This window comes from Acartia tonsa, chromosome 4 (assembly GCF_053477335.1).
Source record: "Acartia tonsa isolate MP-2025a chromosome 4, ASM5347733v1, whole genome shotgun sequence".
NCBI classification, from domain to species: domain Eukaryota; kingdom Metazoa; phylum Arthropoda; class Copepoda; order Calanoida; family Acartiidae; genus Acartia; species Acartia tonsa.
In genome coordinates, this window is record NC_137263.1 from 23305043 (window position 1) to 23324208 (window position 19166).

General features: G+C 30.9%; 1 protein-coding gene across 1 annotated transcript in view; it reads left to right on the forward strand.

Annotated features, from left to right (window-relative positions):
* Nox (NADPH oxidase) overlaps positions 1–19166 on the forward strand; it is a 196024-nt gene that overhangs the window by 62101 nt on the left and 114757 nt on the right. The gene's annotated exons all lie outside the window — the stretch shown is intronic.

Here is a 19166-nt window from a genome sequence, read left to right on the forward strand (position 1 = left end):
ACTCCTGTGTTGGTTTTATGCTACTATCCTCCCAACCCCTCCCCCCCTTTATGTATTTATTTATTACAAATTTTAGTTTTTCAAAACTTAAAATATTGTCAACTTGTCATTAATATAACATAACAAAATTTTTGTTGAAAAGATTTGTTAAATTTTAATGAACAAATAGTAGATACTTTACTGGCCTAAATCTTTTATCCTAAAGCTTTTTATAATGCCTATTAAAAATGACCTCATACTGGCCAACCATTAGTCAATTAAAATGTATACTGGCCTGCCTTTGGTATTTTAGTGTATTAGACTATCATTGGGCATTTGTATTGTATGACTCATTTTTTTCAAGACACTATAAAGAGGTTCTTTTTATCCTGATTTGCGTCTGTGGATCCCTGGGTGCGTAAGATGTACAGGAGGTCAAATATGAAATGATATAGAATTATATTTGTGGATGTATGTGTTTATGTAAGTGATGAGTACACCATATATATATCTAAATTGATGGAGGTTACAATTTGTCTGGACTGTGTACCCATAAGTTTGAGTTTCATCTGTATAAACATATAATTCACCAGTCACAGCTTAATATAAAGAAATATTTTTTTTAGTGAAGCTACTCAACTATATACCTGTCCGTTGGTTCGTCAGTCCTTCAGTCCGTAACGTTAGGGGGGAGATGTGATTTTCTCTGCTGCTATATAAGATAGAAGGCTGTTAAGATTCCCATCATTATAAAGCATAATTAACTGTAAAACATCTATGACGGGTAGACCGCTTTTTGGCAGGTTTTTAGCTATTTTTATATTTTTCCCCGAATTGGGAGTTTCAACCGTATAAACATATAATTCACCAGTCACAGCTTAATATAAAGAAATATCTTTTTCTTCGTCGGAATTTAAAAATGAAAAATAAGGGGGTTGTTAGTTATTTTACTTTGCCTAACCTTGCGGGTCCTGTGCCTCGGTGCCTTAACTCTACAAAACAAGAAAAAATCCCTCCCTCACATTTTCCCTCAATTCATTTGATAAACAATTCTAAGCTCATTAAGGCTATTTTTATTGTCTATGTCATTACAAACATAATGCATTCTAAACGAGATTCTAAAAAACGTACTTTTAATGAGGAAAATTGAAAAAAAAAGTTAATTTTGTTTGCTTGAACTGTTTGCAACTTTAATTGCCTCACTTAGGTGAGCATTATGCGCTCAACGAAAGAACATAAATCTAGTCGCAGGTCTCCAGGAGCATAGGGATAGAACAATGAAAGAAAAATAAGTATTATATGAAGTCTTTTCTGCCTAAAATGCACTTTGATTAAAAAACAGTTCCCAACACCCTTGTTAGGTTTGGTTGTATTAGGTGAAGAGTAGCCCCGCAATGAAAACATTGGGTAATAAACTCTAACTAAAATAGAAATAGGGGTAAATCAATTTATTCTCCTTTTACCTATACTTGTATCTGCCTCCTTTAAGTAAAGTTTACCCCTCCACTTACCGCGGGTAATTAATGTAAGAATTGACCATTACAAATCCGGATTTACCACCTCGGAGCTCAAGGGGCCATGCAGGGTTACAACTTGAAATGGCAAAAAAAAATATTTTAGCAAAGTACCATACCCCCCGCCCCCAATCTCTAGGGGATCTACCAGAGAATTCTAGTGGTGTTTATCCCACCCTTCCATTAGATTTGTTGTATAGAATGTAAAAGTTATTTTGAGATTGACCCAACCTATTAAAATAGCCTAGAGCCTTTGAAGATATCAAAAAACTAAAAAATATCCTTTATTTTACATCAATATTTAACTCACAATATTTATTTGTTTTAAAATCAGAATGTAATTTTTTTTTAAAAATAATGTAACATTGAAAAAACTCTGAAATGTATATTACGTTGAACAATACTTTTAGCAGTAAAACAATATTATTTATTTCCATTGTAGCAGAGCATTTGTAATCTTTAAATGATTAAATATTTTATTAATGATCTATTTTTTTGCAGGTAAGTTCGATTATTCAGAAAATATTCAAGAATATCTAATTTGTGCGCTTAATTTCAGTAATAGATATAGGATATAGATAAATTGACAGGGGAAATTTGTCGTCAATTTAGCTTGCTTATAATAACCTCATTTATTAGTCAGTTCGTTCATCCAGTAGGACGGGAGGGTATGGGGTAAAGGATGTTGACTGAGCGTATTGTTATTTTAGCCAGCTGCAAGTATTACTTTATCAGAGTACTTTGACATCTGGTGCAACATCCATCCAAGTAATAATAAACTGATTATTTAAGTAGTTTGATCTGTTAATTGGTGAAAACTTCAAATTCTACTTAAAAGCATTACATGTTTTTTTATTCAGACTTGATTTTTATTTCTGTTATTTGACTAGTTCATATTTGTGTGCTTTTTATCCTTATAATAACGTTTTCTTATTCGTTGGCTTAACAATTCCTTTTTGTGTTGTCAATAGTGATAAATGGTTCTCTTGTTTTCATAACTTTTCTTGGGTTATAAGTTGCTTTCTAAATCATACCTAACTGGAATCATCATACAAAGTTTTAAATCGAGAGGACAATTCTAACATGTCTATACTAACGAAAAGAGCTAACTGTTACGGAATGATCGACCCCAACTATAGAAAATCTTCGCTGGCTAAATGTGTATTATTGCCTATTGTACAGAGGTTTTACAGGCAGGGCCTTTCATTAATTATTGTATTATAGAGTAACTTTTCTCTTTAATTATTCCTAAGTTTTATACGTTTTCGAATATTCTTTTTTAGAAGTTAGTATTCTTTTTATGTATTATGGAAAGATCATATAACTAAGTTTTTTAAAACAAACATCTCAAACAAGACAGGAAAAATAGTCGCTCTATTTTTCTGCACTCAATTTAGTTTCCTAACTTCCCACTGCTAGCTAGCATAAACTAAAACTTGAATGTTAATCAAAAAACAAAACAAATTTTTGCAGTTTGCGCCTTTAAATATAGCAAAATCAGTGGTTCTATAATATGTCAATTATAACAACATTTAGCATTAGTTACTTTAAAAAAAAAACACATAAGTGTACACAAAAAGTTTTGAAAAATGTATGATGAAGCCATTATTAAAGTTTGAAAAAATGTAAAAATCAAACCTGGTAAAAAGTTTAGTAATTATGTAATCTTTTTATCTTAAAATAAACCATTACACGGAAAGACTAATAACCCCAGCTTTTAATCATGAAAAATACTTTCTTTCGTGGCTTGGCAACCGCTAATTTTTAAGGCGGCTCGAAAATTTTAAGGAAAAACACTTGTATGTTGATGCGATGGATGTATTATTACTTGAATCTTACACCAGATTTCATTGTTCTCTAATAAAGGTAAATTTGTAGCCGGCTGATTTAACGATTCCACCCTTCCACCACCTTTAATGGAGACTAACGTTTTAGATTTTTCAAATATTAAACGCGCAAATGCCAAAAAAACTCGGCTGTTTAGCCCCGCTAATAAGTCTAGCTTTTGATTATGGAAAATACTTTCCTTATCTTACCCAATAATCACAAGAGTATAATAAATTGTAGAGCCCCTGTTCAATAAGGACGTTTTATATTGACATAAAATCTACATGTTATTTTTCGACAATATGGTAGTTATGATAAGTTTAATTGGTTATAGGTTGGGAAGGAGGGGACATTGGGCTGTTTATTACACTAGTCCCCAAAGTTTTATAATAATGTTTTCTTATTCATTGGATTAACATATTTGAGTACTTTTATTAAATTTTGATTGGTTGATTCATGAAGTTGAGAGTCTATATATTTCAACAACTAATTGTGATCTACAGAAGGGATAATTTTATGCATCATCAATGGGGATCTACATCTGTTTATTGGTCATTGTCTTATCCCTTTAGATCCCTGGATTATAGGTGCAGAGTTCTGCATAGGGACTAGACATCTGCTATATCTAAGAAAATTATATGTTGATATTATAGCAGCAACAAAGATTAACCGGGAATACATAATCCCATATAGATTATACATAGATACTTGATAACCTTATACAAGTTGATGCCGACCAATCTATGAGATCATGTCTAGTAGCTTCTCAATTTTATTGTTAAGCCAATCAAGATATTTACTACCATTCTACAGGAATTAGTCACGTATAAGGGCTAGAAAAATGACTAATAGCAATTTTTAAAAAAATACACAGGGACGTCCAAAAAGGAGGGGTAATATGGTGTATAACCCCCAAAACCAATTTTTGGGTGCCCCAAACATTTTGGGAAGTATATTAGATTATCCCTCCCCTAAACCTTATAAACCCTAATTTTTTACCCCCCCCCCTTAAAAAAATAGGACGTATGAATATCTAAAAATTACTTTATTTTATTTTCATTATCCCAATTACCAATTCCAACATCCCTGTTTCAGTGTGTCCTTTTAATAATATCTGTAACTATCTATCTATGTATGATATAATAAGCTCCATTGAGTGCCAATTTTGGTAAATACGATAACTCAGTATATCCCGTTGAAATCTCTTACAATTATTTAAATCTGGGTCTACTACATAGAAAATTATGTATACTTTGATAGTTAGGTAGTGTATAAGGTTAAAATTTCTTTAAAAAAACATAGAAAGATGTGTTTAGATAGTTAGTCGGGTATAATATACTCAGAGAGGTAGGGGAAATTGAACTGTTTATTACACTAGTCCCCAAAGTTTAATTATTCGTTGCCTTAACAACTTTGGTGACTTTAATTGAATTTTGATTGATTACTTCATGAAGTTGAGCTACCAAATGTTTTAATCACTGATTGTCAATTAAAGAAGGGATTTGTGTAACATAATTAGGGATCTACATCAATTTATTGGCCATTGTCTTATCTATTTTAATCCCTGCTAAAATCTTTAAGCTAAATCTAGGGTAGAGCGGCTACTGAGGAGATAACGATTAATTTATTGCAGGGATGAAGGATGTGCCTTTAGAAGATGATATAATTAATGTATAAGTATAGATATATATTCAAGAGAACTACCAGGATCCAGTGTTAGGGACCTTTTGGGTCTGCTAGCAATTTGCTTTCGGCTTTGTTGTAGCGACTTGGATGTGTTAATATTTTTGACGCTATTGGCTGATATTCAAAGACTCAATTAAAAGTCGAGACAGGATCCACGAGGATTGGACATACAGTTTTTTAACATTCCTCCTCTATTGTTTCACTTACGTGATAATATATTATTTCCTCTCATAAATTCAGTTTTTTATATTCAAAGCATTAATTAAGGACTAAAATAAAATTATTTTCAATTTACTTGTCTATGTATTACTATGCACAATCGAGCAAATGGATTATTTGATCAGTTTCCCTTTCATTAATCTGATTTTTTAGTAGCGAAGCTACTCTATAATTCACTTTGTCCGTCAGTCAGTCAGTCCGTAACGCTATGGGGGAAATGGGATTTACTCAGCTCCTATAAAAGATAGTTTGCTGAAATTTTTTAACAACATTCCTATTATTAAGGAGCACAATTAACTATAAAACATCAATGGCGGTCTCACCGCTTTTTAGCAGGTTTTAGGCTATTTTTGTATTTTTCACATTTTTCTCCATATCTTTGGTGTTTATGGTCCGATTTCCAAAATTTTTTCGGTTATAGATATCAAAATTAAATTTCCTGTTGTTTAAAGAAAATAACTTTAACGTTCAGGCTGCCTTTAATCAGGTTTTAGGCTATTTTTGTATTTTTCACATTTTTCTCCATATCTTTGGTGTTTATAGTCCGATTTCTTAATTTTTTTCAGTTATAGATATCAAAATTAAATTTCCTGTCGTTTAAAGAAAACAACTATGACGGTCAGACTACCTTTAAGCAGTTTTTAGGCTATTTTTGTATTTTTCACATTTTTCTTCATGTCTCTGGTGCTTATGGTCCGATTTCCAGATTTTTTTCAGTTAAAGAATTCAAAATTAAATTTCCTGTCGTTTAAAGTAAACAACCATGACAGTCTGACTTCCTTTTAGTAGGTATTTGGCTATTTTTATATGTTTTACATATTTCCCCATATCTTTGGTGTTTTTGGTCCAATTTTAAAACTTTTTTGAGATATCAGTAAAAAAATTATTTTTCCCATTGTTATGAGCATCTTTTATGTAATTTACTTTGACCGTCATCATTATACATAATAAAACAAGGTTTCATGTTTATTTTCTCCAATAAATCTATTCAAATACACTTTAAATCTACTTGTACGTAATCCCATTATTGATTTTTTGTGCTTCGCTACTTAAGGATGTTGTCATCCTTGTTAATAATAAGATTTTATTTTGAAAAAAAAACTGTTAATTAAATTTTTTTGTGAACTAATAAACGCAATAAAAAAATTATGGTAGAAACATATGTTTTTGAGGTAGCAGCTTATGGACGTCTAAGTTTTTTTTTAGGGGGGGGGGTAGAATGGAGGATCTCTCTTAGACTTTCTTGAGGCATTTATTTATTAAAATAAATAAATCCAAATATAAAATTAGATAGATGGACAGGAATATTTCTACCTAAAGTAGAAAGTTGTTATATAATTAGTTATACCTGCTTAGAGCTTATATTAATGAGCTAGCAACGATTACCCTCTATACTTAGATAAATACGGTTCATATGAACTTTAGCCTGTCTCAAAAAATGAAAATTTACATTAATTAAAGAAATTTCAATTAGATGAAGCAAATAGTCAAAAAAATCTTCACGTCTCTTATCTAAACTTAAATAGTTAGTTTTAGACTTCCAGCCGATTTTTAAAATTGTAAACAGGATGATTTTCCTGAGGCTACAGGCGACTCACACAAGTAATTTAATTTTAGATTTAACACTTTTAAAAATGAATAATTTTGAGCACGGCTATAGTATAAACTGTTGTATGTGACGATGTACATATAATGCAAGTGGTTGCATTCGGTTGGAGATATTTATTCTTGAGAAAAATTAAATGCCTTAAAGTCTCAAACTTAGCAAAATCAAACATTTTCATACATTTTTTTGTAATATAGTCATTGTTATTAACAATAAAAATAGAACAAAGGGTGGGGAAGACGTGCGATAACTATTCTTTTTCCAAGGCAGTTGTCTACAAACCTTTTTGCCTCACGCCCCTAGTGTTGGAGACATCACAGAGAGAGGGGACAATTGGCTGTATATTAACTAGTCCCCAAAGTTTTATTATAACTTTTTCTTATTTGTTGAATAACAACTTTGGGGACTTTAGTGAGTTTTAATTGGTTGAATCATTAAGTTGAGTGTTCAATCGTTTCAACTACCAAGTATAATCTACTGAAGGGTTAATTTTGTTTATTATCATTAAGGATGCAAATCAATATATCGGTCTTTGTCTTAAAAATTTGGATCCCTCCGAAGACATACTAATTTTTCTTGAGTTGAATTATCCATCCCTTGTTGCATTCTTCTGATCTAAATCTTAAGTTTGTCCAGATTAGTTAAGCCTCAGCTCATAAGAAATATGCTGTGGGCTATCACTTACGCAAAATATTTAACATGTCAAATCATCCAGAGAGAGAGAGGGGGAGGGGACATTGGACTGTTAATTACACTAGTCCCCAAAGTTTTATAAAAACGTTTACTTATTCTTTGGCTTAACAACTTTGGGGACTTTTATTGAATGTCCAAACGTTTCAACCAGAAATTGTAATCTACAGAAGGTGTAATTTTGTGTATTGTCATTGAGAATGCACAACAATTTATTGGCAATTATCTTATCCTTTTAGATCCCTGAAAATCACCAGAACTATAAATTATTAAAACAGCACAAACTGTCTCATTCCTTTTGATTAAAGTTTCTCCTTTAATCGAATTGTTGTTTTGTCTTTTTTGTGCAATAAGATATAACAAAATGTGATATTGATGGCACATCAAAATATTTATCAACTTATTACTATGCTCATGCTTAATATTTAGGCAAAAGCAAGGTCAATAGTGTTCAAAACTTGCGTTGCTATAAAAAATATTATTAAGTAAAACTAATGAAATTAATTTTAAAATATATACATCTTTAAGTGTAAGAGGTTATCCTAGATTTTCATTGATATTATTATTCTATAAAAAAAAACCTTGTCTTTCTCAAGGTGATTATCTTACAAACAAAATACTCAAAGAGCTGCTACGCTATTTAAAAATCCTTATAAGCTTATAACCAACGCAGATTTTTTAACCAATATGAAATGCAATCATCAAAAAACGATTGAGCCAGAAAGTTTAAATGTTTTCAACTGTTTGTGTATTTTGCCCCAAGGGAGGGTAAGTGTAATTTAATCATTGTTTTCAACTAAATTATATTTTCCCTTTTAATTTAATAGAACGGCTGGAAACGGCTGTCATGTAATTTCTTAATTAGCGGACAAACAACGGCTTCGTATCTTGTCTATTAAAGCAGCCTTAAAAAGAGAAGAAGTTTTGATTAGGCATCCAAAAAATTCTACAACTATATTTTAAAGACACTTAAGGAAGGGATCTAAATGGGATAGGCAATGACCGATAAAGTGATGTACAACCCCAATGTTAATACACAAAATTACCACTTCTTTAGATTACTATTGGTAGTTGAAACGTTTGGACACGCGACTTAATAAACCAAACAATCAAAATCCCTTAAAAGTCTCCAAAGTTGTTAAACCAGCGAATTAGAAAAGGTTATTATAAAACTTTGGGGATTAGGGCAATAAACAGCCCTTTGTCCCCTATCTCTCTGAACTTAATGTATCTATGTATCTGTTAAGTAAGATCTATGAACGGATGAAACTATGGGATACGCTTTTATAACAAAAAATGCTAAGGAAGGAGCCGCTTGTATTCATTATGAATAGATTATTTATGGTATAAAACTTGATAAAGCAGATGAAAAATATGATATTCTAGAATTGAATAGCTTGCCCTTTAAATTGGTTAATACAACTGTTTAGTGTTCAATCATTTCAACAACAAAAATAGAAAAATTTTTATGTCAATTACCTAACAGTATAAAAATATGCACATTTAAATTTAAATCAAAGCAAAATACATATTAGAAGATTAAAATAGAATAAAACCAGTCTTGTTTGACCCAAGGGGCCGAAGGCCTACGGTAAAACAACTGGTATTGATTTTAAGATTTGCATTTTAATATTCGTGGAAAATTGTCTAGAATTCGATGATATACATGAATTATCAGTATGGCCGAGAACAGGTTCCAATCCAGCGGATATGAATCAGTTTAGAAGCCATAATGTAAAAAAATCTTATGACATTAAAAACATTTTCATTCCATCTTTTGACAGATAAATAGGTTTTTTTGCGTAAATGTTCGGACACCGACCGACAGTATAAGTGTAGAGGAAGCGGCAAACCAAATGGTTTATAACTTTATATATTAGAATATCTGTGTGGCCTTAAATACAATCAAACTCTCTACTTAACAATGTTTTATCAAATTCGCGAAATTTTTAAATAAGTTTTTTCCATAAATTTGAATTGTAATTTCCTAATTTCTTTTCCAGTATAGCTTCGAAACCGATTATCATCTGGTGGATTAGAATCGGTTCTCAGCCATAATAAAAAAACCTTTTATAGCATCAAATCACAGAAAATTTGCCACAAAAAGGTATTAAAATAGAAATCAAAAAATTATTACCAGTTTTGTTAGCTAGTTAGTTCGGGGCTGACAAAACTGGTTTTAATCTTATAATTTTTCATTTCAATATCCACAGAAAGCTGTTTGTAATATGATGCTTTAAATGTTTAATATCGACATAAGGACTAACATATCATTTTTCAATAATCTTATTTTTATGTTGATATGATAACAACACAAATCTTGACTGGAAAAATTTTAATTAGAAAATAAAATTAAATTTTTAGTATATAAATTTTAATTTTTTTTAAAGACATTGTTGCCTTTGTAAAAGATTTGGAAATTTGCCTTTTTGTTGTTGTAAAAAAATAGGTTTTCTTGCAAAATTGATTAAATACTATAGATATATATTTCTATATTGTAAATGTATATTAGATTGTTTCAAAATTAATGAATTTTCGAAAATAATTTCGTTGTCTGCTGTTCAGATGTTAACTTTGGAAACTATTTTTTTAAAAACATTATAAAATTTTAATTATTTTTTATTTTACTTTCAATAGATATTTTACAAATGATCATTGTTTGATTTGTTAATTTATTTTTTAGTTAAGTTTTTAAAATTATCAAACTTCATGAAAATTGGTATAGTTATATAAGCATCTACTACAAGCCTAAATCAACCAATCAAAATAATTTTGAAATACTCTAATATTTATGTATACTATGTACATGGTTGTGTAGCCAATAGTCAAGGACATCACTTTAATAATCACATATTTATTAGATTTCATTACACATGGTTCTAATCAGGCAGGGACAGATCATTGGCAGAAATATTTATATATACTCATTAATTTATTATCCATTCTTCTATAAGTGTATTTAGTGTCGTGCACAGGGTTTTGCTCACAGTAGGGTGTATTTCTGGAGGGGTAGAAAAAAGAATGGTTGAAATGTTTGGACACTAAACATAATGAACCAACCAATCAAAATTTAAGAAAAGTCCCCAAAGTTGTTGAGCCAACGAATAATAAAACTTTAGGGACTAGTGTAATAAACATCTTAATGTCCCATACTTTCTATCCCTAAATAATGGTTTATTTATCTCTCTTCGCTTTATGGATGTTATCGGCCTTGTAAATATTAGATTATATTTGTTTTGAAACAGTCTGAGATACGTGGAGACATTTGCTATCATGTACAGTATAATTTAGATTAAACCTAATAGTAATAAATAGTTTCTACTTACTATAATTTAAAGCCATTACAGTCAATAGTCTATTTATAGAAAAATATTTGACAAAGTTACTTGATGCCTCATGGGGCACTTTCAATTTTAGTTTAAAGAGAAAAGGTAAAAAATAGATTGAAGGGGGTTTCCTCTTGGAAGGGTGGTGGTATCTTTCCTTAAAATAGTTATAAACCTTCCCAGGACCTATGAGAAGCTACATTGTAAAGGAGAACCATTTTAATTGTACATTTTATTGATATTTTTTGTATTTTTTCTGATTCTTTCCCTTAAAGTACTCTGCGAACACAGAACTCTCCATCTCACTTATTATTTCATAAGTAAGGGTAGGGGATGTTTTCTGTGTTTACGAGAACCCGAAATTGCTATTATTAATTGCTATTTTTCCAGCATTTAAGTGATTCTTAAATAACATAATTTGCTTGAACTAAATGCATACTTGAATAATGTGGTATTTCTATTTATAAAAGGCCTATTGACTTAGAGACATAATAACTAAACATTTAAATGGTGTTTGTATACAAACATAATTTATCTCTGAAGTGGCATCAATAGCTTAATTTACTTGAAGCATGCTCTTAAAGAGATTTGATATGCTTAGCCTATAATAAGTATACACTAGAACTCATATTAGGCCTGTTCAATATATTCACTTTTTTTGGGTTACAAAATTTAAGATTAGCACTTTTATTTCCAAATAAAAAAGTCATTGTATAAACTTAATAGTTTGTGGAAGAGGAGTTGTCGTGTTCGAGTCTAAACCCAACTACGTTATACTAAAGATATTAAAATGGCATCTACTGCTCCTAGGTAGAAAGCATTACTTCAGTGTAACTCGTAGAGTTTGTCCAAAAAGAAGCTAAAAATACATAAACTTATTTTTATATAACCTAAAATATCCCTCAAAAAAGGTAGAACTTTATAAAAGAGGAAGATAAAATATCGTCCATTGTTCTCTCCCTGAAATCCTTAAATATACATACATACATTATTATATCATGTTATATTAAAGGCAGCAGATATCTTTCTTTACCCACCTCAATAGTTTCTAACAAAGACTTGTCAGCAATTTTATAAGTTCTTTTTTCACCATAAAGAACGATTAGCATTTTGATGAAAACTAAAATTTAGCTAAAATGTTGAATTTTCTACGCTTGGTTTACTATTTGAGATATGAGGCACAGTTTCATATGTTGTGTATCAATCATTATAAACTTAATTTTCAAATTTTCAAAAACGAAACAGGATGATTACATCCAATGTTAGCAGAGGCTTTTTTGCTTAAAACTATAAAAACTAAAGCTCATAGGCCATATGAATTTTCACAAAATATTATACTTTATATCTTTAACTATCAGTTGCACCTCTAGCTTCCAGGGGATCTTTATTAAAAGAGGTAAGAATGTTGTTCAAAAATAGCCTAAAATCATCTCGAGGCTTGGAACTAAAATCAAAATACCTTTTAACCATCCCAGGACCTATATAAAAATTTCCTAAAAAGGAGAACCAAATTAGTTCAGTATTCATTAAAATCTTAAGCTTAGTACAAAAAAACTTACTACTTTATATAAGCTAGGAAAAGTAAGTTTACCTGAGCTGTTCAAAAAAATCCGACGGGGGGACAGGCAGACGGAGAAAGATAGTTATAGAGTAGTGTGTGTGCGTTTGTTTGTATTTTAATTTCATATTTATTGTGAATATTTTGCTATAGTAACAAGGATAAGAAAGTTCTTAATTTGAAGTTATTTAAACGTTTCTTCTTGTTAGAATATTCAATCAAAATATTTAATGTTTATGTTAAGTGATTAAAGATTACTTCAATTTTGATTTACTCCTTTTTCTTAGTTTTAGTGGGTTAAAATTCCATTTTATCCATTTTCGTTCCCTAATATTTGGATATATGGTACCTAGTTTAAGTTAAGTCGAATATTGAGTATAATTAAAAGTGGTTATGGCTGACATAATATCATATGTTCTTTTTATGCGCACAGTCTTGTGCAAATGGGATTACGATCATTATACCAAAAAGAGATCATATAGGTTAGGTTAGGTTTTGTTTGGTTAGATGAGGTTCAAATTAGAGTGGTAAGACTACCACAAGCTATCGGCTCCCTGCAGGGGCTAGGGGCTTGTTTACAGTATGTGGGTGGGTAGACTTCAAATGGAACCCATTATGTTGATACAAGAACAGCACACAAGTTTAACATATATAATAAAGGGAAAGATATAATTCATTTTATGAAAACAAATAATCATTAAATTTTATCTGCCAAACCCTTTAACATCTTAAATATGATTTAAACACGTATTTATAGTTACAATAGTTAGGCAATTCAATATAACATAAAATTTAAGGTCATGGTAGCACTACAGTCATGTTATAATAACTTGGAGGAAATAACACAGAGAGAGATTTACAAGATAACCTAAGGAGAAGAATAAGAAATAAATAGAGAGAGAGTGGGAGAGAGAGAGAGAGAGAACAACTAAGCATTTAAATTGCAATATATTCATTCAGTTTAGTGTTGTCTGTTCTCTTGTGCTAATCAGCGGATTTACTTAGTTATACAATACACATATTATAACCATCCATAGATACATTACACTTGTATGTATATGTATATATATATGCGCGCCCACGCATACAACCAAGGTGACCACGCCCCGCTCTACTCCACCCCCCAACCACCACCCCCTCTCCATGCCATGGATATCATCTTTACTCTGATTATAAAGTTCCCCTCTCAATTCAGCATCTTGTACCATATATATATATATGTATATTATTAATAATATTATATATATGTATGTGTGTGTGTGTGTGTGTGTGTTTGTCTGATTATTACTTAATCTGCTTGAATATTATACTGTGCGGCTATACGCCTTATTTTACACTGTGTGACCTTACTTGTGTGTGATAATAACTTTTTGGGGTATAAAAATATTTATTTGTTAATGTTTTATTTGTTGTTGATTTTGCATAATATGAATTGTGAAGAAATCTTAGTTGTTTAATAAGTGAAAAAAATGTATAGTGCCTATAAAAAACGACGCCATACAATACAAATGACCAATGATAGGCCAGTATACATTTTAATTGGCCAATAGGCCAGTATGACGTCATTTATAATGGCATTATACAAATATTCGAAAACTTTATTATCTAAGCTTGGATAAACAAACCGTCAAATGAACGGACGGACATATTATAGTTATAAAGTATCTAGAATAAGTATTGCAGATAACTAGCTTGGTTCAAAATTGGGTAATTAATAGATTATTGCACTGACTAAACAGGTAGAAAAAACAGTGAATATGCCTAACTGGTAAATATCGACCAGGCAAGCAGGCAGGCGGCTCTAGAAATTAACAGCATGGCATATATATATAATTAGTTTTAATTGGTTAAAGAATAGCTTAATTATAGGTCCTAATCATATGCATTCATTTAAGTGGGGTTTAACTTAAAACTTTACTTGAACCCTTATTTTTTTTCACTGTTATTTTGCCTTAAAATTAAATTGGTTTACATTGTTATATATAAAAACTTATTTTAAACCAATAATTTTCAATTAAATTTAAATTGAAACTTTATTGATTTAACCCTGTTCTTTTATTACTCTTTGTGTTATTCTCATGCATAAGTAATATTATCATTGCCATTAGTAGTTCTTTATGTGAAAGGAGTTATGTTTGATTCGTTGGTCGTGAATAGTTATACATAAATCATTGCATCTAGAAACGCTTTCATCCAAAAATATTTGTTTAAAGAACCTGTTTTAATTAAGAGGCTTGTTTAATTTTTTTAATGCATTTATCTTTATTCTGCATTTATAAAAAGATTTCAGTATAAATAATGAATTTTAAATCGTCTTGAAAAAAAAATCTATTCACATCCAGGGATCAAAGGGGATAAGACAATGGCTGATCACTTGATATACATCTCCAATGATGAGTCACAAAATTACCCCTTCAGTAGATTACAATTAGTGGTCGAAACGTTTGAACACTTAACTAAATGGACAAACCAATCAAAATTCAATAAAAGTCCCCAAGGTTTTTAAGCCATCGAATAATAAAACGTTATTATAAAATTTTGTAGACTTGAGCAATAAACAGCCCATTGTTCCCTCCCTCCCTGATTTACATCACACATTTGACAGCGGCTTCACTAAAGCAGCTGAATGAGTAATGTATGTTTAGTAAGATACTGTAAATGGCTTCAAAGTGCTTAGTATTGGTTTAGAGCAGGTTAACGACTACTTTTGTATAAAAAAAGGCAGAACCCTTCCCCAAAGCAAATAGAATTTGTTTTAGTGATTGTTTTATTCCCCCTGTGCTTTTTAGTGGAGCTTCACATTTGTCAAATGTAACAATGATAGCTCACCTGATTTAAACATCCATCCCCCCTCCCCCCCCCCTCTCCAAACTTATATGGATGTGAATATAAGCCTTATTGATTACTATATGCAGTGTTGATAAAATTGATAACATTACGCGGCATGGGCGCACAAGCAGTTGACATGAGTATGTCAACATTTGGGATCACATGGTTTATCTCAGTCTTGCTTAGAAAATTTAAATTTATAACTTTTTTCGCAAATTCCATCGATATTGTGTCGCTTTTTTTACCTTTGACCTCTTCCAATGATCAACTTAGAAGTTTTTATAGTGTTTATATAAAAATGACGTCATTCTGGCCTACCAGTGGTCAATTAAAAAGTATACTGACCTGCCATTAGCCATTTAGTCTGTGTATTGACCTATCATTGGTCATTTGTATTGTATGACATCATTTTTTATAGGTACTATAAAGAGCTTCATATTTCTATTTCTTCTCTTTTTTCAATATGTATCAGAAATTAAAAATAATTTCTAGATGTTTTATGGAGGTTGTATGCTTACAGGAGGAGACAAAAATCTTCATTATAAAAAGGCTTAAGTTTTCCTGAAGACTAATCTTGTTAAAAACTTGAAAATAGTTTTTGCCCTGGCTGGTCCATTGTTAATGATGGTGTGTGTGTGTGACGTGTGTGTGTGTCAGGACCCCCAAAAAAGTTGTGATAAAAGATGGTGGTGACACTTGATGAGAAAATGATATGTTAGGATAGAATGGTTATGGAGAGAGGGTGCACGGGGGAGCACGGGGGGTGAAGGTTATGTGGTGAGGGGAGAAGTGAGGGGGTGGGGACTTTTGACACTATTTTTAGTCTTATCTCCATAATATGGTAATCAATCTTCCCTCCAATATTAGGATTCAATAGCACAAACTCACAAAAGATAATGAACCCCAGCTCAGCTATTCTCCTTATTTTTTTTATGGATTCTCAAAGGCAAAATTCTTTCCAAATTTGATTTTATTGATTAACAAAAACTTTTTAAAATCTTTAAAATGCTGTGAAGGGTTGTATTATTTGGAGGACGGTTCAGTTTAACCCTAAAACAGCCTAAAACCTGCCTTGTAAATTAGAATTATCGACCTTTTAAGTTAAAACCACACTACAAGCTCTTTCAATGGCGTGATTTAATAATTATCAAAATAATTTTAAATGATTTAAAACACAAGAGTTTATTGATTTTAAAAACAAAAAGATATATCTGATTTTGTAGTACATGTAATTATTTATATTCAATGAAATGGAAAAATAATATTCAACACAAACAACACTAAATTACAGAGTAGATAAGTTTTACAAATAAGGAAAATTCAAAATCTAATGTTTGTTTTGTACATTAAATATAATCTGCCAAAAAAAACTGTAAATTATGAAACATAATTAGCAAGATATATTGGCTAAAAATTTAAATTTTTTCCACGAAGAAGATTGAGGGCGGCAAATTTGTCTAAATCTGCAGACACATACAATTTTGTTGTGCAACTACCCTGAACAATTTTACAACAAAAATAAAGAAATTAATAATTTACTATTTAGCCAGTGCTGTTGTGTGTTGTTGTGAGGATAACTGTTAATTAATCAACAGCCTTTTATGTTAAATAACAACAGCAAAGCATAACAAGGTTTAAATTAAATTAGATGACCAAAATTGTTGGTTTAGCTAAAAAAAAGTGGGGTCTCTTTAGTTTATGCAATGAAGTGAGGACATAGAGTCCATTGCAGTGTATTAGAGTGGCTTCAATTTTTAAAATTTTTCAAGTGTTTATTAAAAATGCAACTCTTTTTTTTTAAATTGTCTACTGAGAGATGTATATTCGTAGTTAAAAATGATGATACACAAAATTACCCTTTCTGAGGATTACAATTAGACGTTGAAACGTTTGGTCAAACAACTTAATGAACCAACCAATCAAAATTTGATCAAAGGCCCCAAAGTTGTTATGCTAACGAATAAACTAATGTAATAAATAACCAAATGTCCCCTCCCTCCCTTGGTTTTCTTTCCTCAGTTAATAATAAAAGGACTAAAATTAATCATATTTTAACAAATAAACATCATTATAAGTTTTGGTTTTCTAAGGTGAAGAAAACTTTCATAGTCTTTAGTATTTGTTATAATTTCTCTAAACCAAGAAAACTGTAGAATTGTCGGTCTACAACACCATAATCACTTTACTACCCTTAGCTGTGTAATGTGTAACCAGTAATTAGTATAAGTTAAAGAGTTAAAGTGGAGTATGTTAGGAGAGAAGTAATTATGCCCAGAGTGGGGCACACCCATCATTAGTTTAGTCAACACTTTCCAGCCGCTCTAGTTATACACACAAGTTGGACCTTCAATTATTATATTAGACCTGCGAATGTAGTATACACGAGAAGACCCTCAAAAGTTATGCTTTAGTCGACCTTCATTATTACTAGTTCAAACTTTATGTAAGGTAGACATTTATAAGGTATACCTTAGTTATACCTTATTAAGTTAAACCATAGTGAGACCAGGATCTAGGGAATGTGATTCAGATAAACCATTCTAAGTGAAAATTTCCCAACAATTCTCTCCTCATTTCTCCCCTTCTTACCCGCTTCCCTTCAGCTACATCAAAAAAACAACGCCAACTCTACACCAAAATATTTAATTTTCAGCCATTTCAAATGGAATTCATTGGCTGAATAACAGCCCCAAAGACTTGAGTGACCATTCATAAGTTTAGATAGACAGTCATAAGTTTAACTTTATTTAGAAAACTTTAAGTTTGATATTTGTAAAATGCAAATATTTAAATTATCAAAAATATATCATTTAGAAATATAACATTAATAGATTTTCTTTCTTAATAGAATATTTTTTCTTTAGTGATTATAAAAGTAAGAGTAGCTATAATCAAGTCCATCTATGCAGGAGTAGTTATCAAAATTATTATGGCATAGGGTTTACACGTTTTTGGTTTATATTTTTCGAAATAATAAAAATGTAATTTCAATTGTATAAATGAATTGAAAATTTTCTCTTTTGTGTAACCATCATGAAACTTTTTATAGTCTCTTAAATAATTACTTTATACTGGCCTAACATTGGTCAATTAGAATATATTCGAGCCTGCCAGTGGTAATTTAGTCTCTGTATTGGCCTATCATTGGTCATACGTATTGTATTGCGTAATTTTTGTATAGGCACTATAAAAAGCTTCATCCATCATTAAAAGTTCAAATTAAAAGCAAAGAAATCGCCATGAAATAAGTACTACCATTTTCCAAAAAGTTATGTCTATTTTTTATGCATCTGTAAAATGTTTTATATTACAAATTCCGTCATAACCATAAAATCTTTGGCCAAATTGGTTGCATTAAAAAAATTGTAGGGAGCCAAGCTAGTGAAGCAGGCAGGTTGACGATATGCATCCACTTATATGTATAATTAATTTTCATCAACAGTAATTTTCATACAGATTCAGGGGCGTGCAGGGTGTGGGGGTATAGAGGCCTGTATAATGAAATAATCCCCAGGGAGGGGATATTGGGCTGTTTATTACACTAGTCCCCAAAGTTTTATAATAACGTTATCTTACTCGTTGGCTTAACAACATTGGGAACTTTAAAGTAATATTGACCAAACGTTTTAACAACTAATTGTTATCTAAAGAAGGGGCAATTTTGTGCATCATCATTAGGGATGTACATCAATTTATCGGCCATTGTCTTATCCCTTTAGAAATAAGGGGAAACTTTACCCCCTTCTCTTTTCAGTTCAATTTATCTTACTTATTACTCCCTTCCTCTTAAGTAATACATAATCAAAAAAATCTATTATACCAACCTCTAAATTTTATATGTCAGAGGGTTGTAAGAACGCTGCATGCACCCCCCGGACAAAGTCTTATGCACGCACCTGTCAGATTATTAATTAGATAAAAGCAGTAATATC